Raw genomic sequence first — 6,337 nt, forward strand, 5'->3', positions numbered from 1 at the left:
TCCATGGCTGGCAGGTTCTCAGGGTTCTGTGGGAGAATCAATTAATACCTAATTCTCCAAGGCCTACGTGTGTGAAGTCACCATGTGGTGCACACCCACCCTGGTCGTGCAAGTCTATAGATTGATAGGTGTCGATAGAAGGTGTCGATAGAAGGGGGAACAAGGTGTGCACATTCCATGTGTTTGTGCCCTCCTCAGTCACACAGAAATCCTGGCAGCCCTACAGGCCTTGGCCTCTCTTCTGCAGGTCAAACCAGCTCCGTGCCACAAAGCTGTTTCACCAATCCACTCACAAAGCTTTAAACTCAACAAAACGCGTATTTTCTGGGCTTTAGGTCATAATCTTTTGCTTAGTGGAACACAGACTTCAGGCTGATCACTGCCTCAGTCATCTTACTGTGCCAAGTGCCAGCTGGAGAGGATTTTTCTTTCAAAGTCAGGTGCCATCAGCTTTAAAGAGAATTGCTGGTCTGAGTATTCCCAGAGGGCTGTGGGAACTCTGAAACAGACTTCAAACAGCAAACCAGAGGTCTGCAAGGGATAGCCAAAAATCCTTGAAGGCTAAGGAGCTGAGCCAGGATGAAAAGCCAGTCCTAACCTTGTAGGCATTACCAGTTGCTTCCTGTGCTTCTGGGCATCAACTATCCACTGATTGAAGGACATTGGGAAGAGTACCCCTGTGCAGTGGCATTTCTATAATTCCATAATATTAATTTCTTTGCACCTTTTTCCTAGACCTTCTGGTCTAGGCTGCAGCCACTACCATGACACATAAAATGGAATTATCTGATTTTCCCATTCGTTTCTTCTGCTCTTTGCCTTTTCTTTAGCGTTAGGCTTGGAGAGGAACTGTGTCTGCCTTGGTGTTTGGAAAGGGCCAGCTGGGTGCAGATGCTACTTCAAGTGCCGTTGTTATTTTTGCTACTGGAGTCATTATTCCGTGCTCAGATGTGCTCAGATTATTCTTGCTTTTCATGCAAGAAAATGAGGCATAACTGCAGAAATAGCTGGCAGAGAGCCTAAAAGATTATGGATTATGCAGTGTCATAGGCACAAGCAGTACTCATCTGAAGTAATATTTTAATACCTTTAAAAGCTGTGATAAATTAAAAAGAAAGGTAATATAAAATGTATGATCAAGTGTGGGCTCATTTTACTTCAAGCATTCTATCACATGGCAACTAAAGGAGACAGAGAGGGGATGGATCATGGTTTTTATTGCTTGGCTGCAATGTCAAAATTGGGTTGCTTTAAAATATTTATGACATGAGAGAAAGAAAATCTGTGAATTACTCAGAACTTAATGTACATACTCTTAATGTGTTTCACATTTTCTTTAGTTGGGAACAGCAGAGTGGGGAATTGAGGATAACTTGTTTACTGCCAAACAGGTCTCCGTAGTACCTAGTTTTCCTATGTATTAAAAATCGTGCCTGGGGCCAAGAATTCTGGGGCTGGAATTAAAGATGAGAACACACAATAACTGTAAGTAATGGCAGAGAGATTTAAATAGCACACATCAGCAGAAAAGAATGGGGAAACCTACAGTACACTGACTTCATTGATACCCCATTTATCAGCAATTACTGACTCCATTAAAGGCAGAGTTTACAGCAGACAGAGAAACAGAGTCTAAAATATGTCCCAACAGATGGACCGAGAGTGTCAGTGATGCCGTATTTCAAAGGCATCTGCAACGTTGTTATCATTGTACATGGAGTCAGAAAGACAGTGAAAAACACTGGAGTAAGGGCCAGCAAATGATTTACTTGACCCTTCATGGGCAGAACTGACAGCGAAAACCTCACTAATTCCTCGGGTCATTCTGGAAGACATTAATTTGGTTTGGACTCAGGACGAGAGGAGATTTTCCAGACATACACCAGGAATTATGAAATCTCTATAGCCAGAGGAAAGTATGTCCAAATCACTTTCTGCATAAATCAAGCTGACTTTCTGAAGAAGGATAATATGCCTAATCAGGGGAGTTATGGAACTTCTTGTACTTATTAGACAGAAAATAAAACAGTATTTTATTTGATAATCAGCTTGGGGAAGGGTTTTTCCCCCCCTCCTTCTTTTACTGCTGTCTTCTCTTGCCAAAGATGAGTTGGAAAAAAAGACTCTTATGAATAACTGTGAGTGCTGTGATATTATTTGTTTGCTCATGTGGGTATGCACATAAAGAATTTCATATATATGGGTAACATATACACATAGTTTTAGTCAGCTCACTGTATTTATGCACCTTTTGGCCTTTTAACTCCGTGTTGCAAAATGCCAAGTACTGTCCCCTTCCCACTCTGAGTCTGCTTAACTCCTACCCTCAGCTGAAAGCATCCACGTAAACAGGAGGGCAATCAGAGCAGAGCTGCATCTGGGGAGGCAGCCCTCGTGCCACACTTCTGCTCCTGCATGGTCCCTTCTCCAGCCCTGCTCCTACTAACATTGAGGGGACCTTTGCCTCAGCAAGGACTGATTAAAAATGGGGAGTCCAGCCTGCAGGACTCAGTGCAGAAACCAGGAGCCCATCAGGAGCCCCCCTGAGCGGGGGAACTGGGAATGACAAGCTCAGGTCCCAGTTATGACTTCTCCAGTCTGGCCCTAAATTTCTTTGCCAAAAAAGGTCCCTGTACAGAAAAACCTTTGCAGGGTATTCCCAGCTAGGTGATGGGGAGCTCCAGACCCAGCTGGGATGAGCAGGACCCTCCCCTTCTGCCTGGCTGGCCTCCATGGCAAGGCTGGTTTGGCTCCAATAGTCCCCAAAGCCCCCAAATCCCCTGGGAATAGCCAGGAGCTCCACAGAACTCCACCAACCCCCCCGCAGGACATGCTTTCCAGTGCTTATACGTAAGCCCCTGCCACACGGGGTATCTTCCTCCATAAAAGATGCATTCATCATGTTTAGAGAAGGGTTATCTCTCCCTGGAAAGAACATGCATTAGTACTTTTTACTCATTCAACACTGGACACTCCCTATCAACAACAGCCTGCCGAAAGGGGAGAAAGAGGTGAATTAATCACAGGAAGAGACAATTTAAAGGAGCTTGGCCATAAAATGGAGTTCATTAGGAGGCCATAATGTATTTGGGACTAACAAGCTGCAATTTGCCCACCTCTGCTGTCCCAGACAACAATAAGCAGCACTAATTGCATTGACACCCTGTCTTAGGGTGGCCACAAACCCTCTGTTAACTCCTTTCATAGAAGAGTCACAAAAAAAGTTATTTCTCCTATTGCAAAGGAGTTCTCCTTCACGATGCTTAGCTCCTTATCTCCTTGGATTGAGAGAATACAGTATTAAGTGGTCTGCAGTTTTCACTCTGGAGCTAAGGATGTAATAATAATCATGTTACTTGGCTCTAAGATTGCACTCAGAGAGGTCTCAAAGCACGTTACAAATGTACATGGTATAGACAGCATATCACTACAGGCACAGGTCCAAGTGAACCCCAGTTGGGAACACAGCACAAGGCACTTTCTCCCATCCATCCCCCAGGATGCAACATTTTTTTCAATTTTTCCTGCTTTTTCTGGTTTAGCTTGTTAAAAAATATATTATATTAGCTATTTTTTTTTTCTGGTCATCAGATTTCTCTCAGTTTTTGTTTCATGTTATTGCTATGCAGAGTGGCCCAAACAGAGCACTACCGTAATCACGGTCCATGTAGGGGTGTGGGTCTAGGGCAAAGGGAGAGGTAAATCAGGGATTGAAATACTCAAGCAACACAAGTTTGTGCAGTGCTTCATGTCTGGACTTCTTTTGATCGAGTGAGAACAAAGGCAACTTTTTTCTAAAACTGAGTTCCAGCTCAGTTCTTCATCAGGATGTTAGGTGGTGACCTTAGCTCTGTACAGCATGCTAGAACCTAATACAAAGTAAATATTTCATTTGGGAAGCCTTTGCAGCCCAGCAACTGCAAAAGTACCACAGGAAGCACCTCAGCTGCGGGGAGCTATGTGCTCTCCCATCACCAAACTGCTTTCACCAGAGAGGGTCATGTTCTTGCTATCACAGGGGTGAGAGAAAGGCTTTGCCAGCCCAGCCTGCAGGTTCAGGAGGAGGTAACCTTGGGAAGGCAGACCAGCAGCTAAGAATCGTTTTGTTATGAGCAAGAGAAATGACAGGAACAATTTGCAGTGCACAAATAAGGCTTCTTTATTCCATTGATACTCTCAGTTTAAAAATATGAATAAAAATAATCTGGGGATTCATTTTCATGTATGCTCTGACTGCCTCTCTAGCAACAAAAGAGAGATGAAAATAAAAGTGAATTATTAGTATGACCAGTTTCCCTGGCTTTGCCTGGAGTGATAGCAATTAATCTTAGCATAAATGAAAATCAGATAAAAAGATCCTGTTTGATCATGGTGACTCGATGCCTGAAACCAGAAGAATATGTTTTTTTCAAGAAAATTACCCTGTTTCAGATAACAATTGAGGTTATTAAAGTATTAACAGATGTATTTTTTACTCCTTGCACACTCTGCAGTATCTTTGTTTTTCTTATTCTCTTTTTTCCTCTCTTCTCCCCTTTTCCCTTCCCTTCCATAATTCTGACAGCATAAAGATTGAACCATAGGTAATGACTTTCAGTTTGGTTTTGAGTCAAATCCTGCTGAATTTTACTTTCAGATTGTCATGCTCAACAGAATGCTAGAAAATCCAAGTTGAAAATACAGTAATAACGTTTGCTTGTTGGTTTTGTTTTTAAATATTTCCCTGGGGATTTGTAACAAATGACAGAAATTTTTTCTACTGGTCTTAAATACTGTGAAATGTTATTTAATTTAATCAAAACTTAAATATTAAGCCAAACTTCATTGCACAATGTGTTCCTTTAATGGAAAGAGCTAATGAAAAACACACTAGGCCAAATTCACTCTATTTTCTTCACAGAGGAGAAATTCCTCTTTATTGCTAAGTATATTTGTTTGCTTCATTTTTCTGGGAACAGTGTGCAAATTTGTATAATCAGACCATGTTCTGCACATATTTTTCATGGCTATTCTGAAACAGTTCTGTCCTCATCTCTACCCCTGGAATGGGTTGGGGTTTTTTTGAAATGTGAATCTTGGCTGGATGACTCACTGGGACACTAACTTTATCTTCATCTGTTTTACAGTAATTGGACTGGAGCAATTTTTGTGGCTGTATCTGAGGTTGTTTCCTGCTTTGAACTCAGCACTCACACTGTCGTGTTAATTTTAGTGATTACACAAACTAGACTCTGGCCAATAAAGTTATTGTAGTCAAAACCATGGCTCAGATCCAAATAACTCTTACTCTATCTGCGGCAGAGCAACTGCTGCTTCACACTATGAATGGAATAAAATCAAATAAAAATGTTCACCACAATAACTTGCCAGCAGAAGAATGTGTAGTATCACTTCTTTTGCCGTTTTGTTTGGAATCCTGTATAGGTCCACTTCGCTTGAAAGTCTTCTATCTCAGTTATAAAAGGATATTTATTCTCTAAGAAAGGAGGGGGGGAAGGTTCAATGTTTTAGATTTCATTCAGGTAAAATCCCAGTTCAGAAAGGGCATAAAAGCATGTGCTGGAAATGAAGTGTGTGCTCAAGTCCCATTGAAGCCAGGTAGATTGTAAGCATATGCTGAAATGCTTATTTAAATTGGGCCCTTAATTATTATGTGCTATGAGATTGAACTACATTTCATATTATTTTCATACCTCTATATTTATATACGTGTGGGTGGGTGGGTGTGCAAGGATATATGTAAGCTGTTCACTAAAGAACATTAAAAATGAAAAAAAGAATGCTCCACACTCTTTTCCCTTAAGTGTCAGATTATTTGATGTTTTTTGACAAGCAATTTTTTAATGTTCCACTGAAATGGCCGCTTTGTCAATGAAAAGAAAAAATAAAAAGAACTTGTTTTTACTGATCTTCCTGGTATTGCCCTTCAGGTGTGCTGTGTGTGCAGACAGGGCTGCGGGGACCTCAGCCCATCCTTGCAGATCTCTGCAGGGTGCACCCCTACTTGCATCTGGGGTTTGTGTTTTAGTTAACCAACTATCATCTTAACTGTGCTCTAATTCTGCTGATTATTTCTGTCATTTATATCTATCCAGATGAATGTTACGTGCACCTACTGTTAATCTAACTGTGAATTTCCTCCAGGATAGATCCCTGTCCTGAATAGCTTCACAGAGCTTTATCTGGTATCACTGGCCTGTGCCCTACCAAGACAAGCTGGTGTTTCTGATATTGTGCAAATGCAGGAAGGCAATAAATGGGGGTGTGTGTGTGTGTGTGTGTGTGTGTGTGTGTGTATAAAAGATCTTAAAAACACAGGTTAAAAACCAGCCCCTAA

Source organism: Corvus kubaryi, unplaced genomic scaffold (genome assembly GCF_017639235.1).
Source record: "Corvus kubaryi isolate FWS band 111438036 unplaced genomic scaffold, C.kubaryi_AGA036_p1.0 65157, whole genome shotgun sequence".
NCBI classification, from domain to species: Eukaryota; Metazoa; Chordata; class Aves; order Passeriformes; family Corvidae; genus Corvus; species Corvus kubaryi.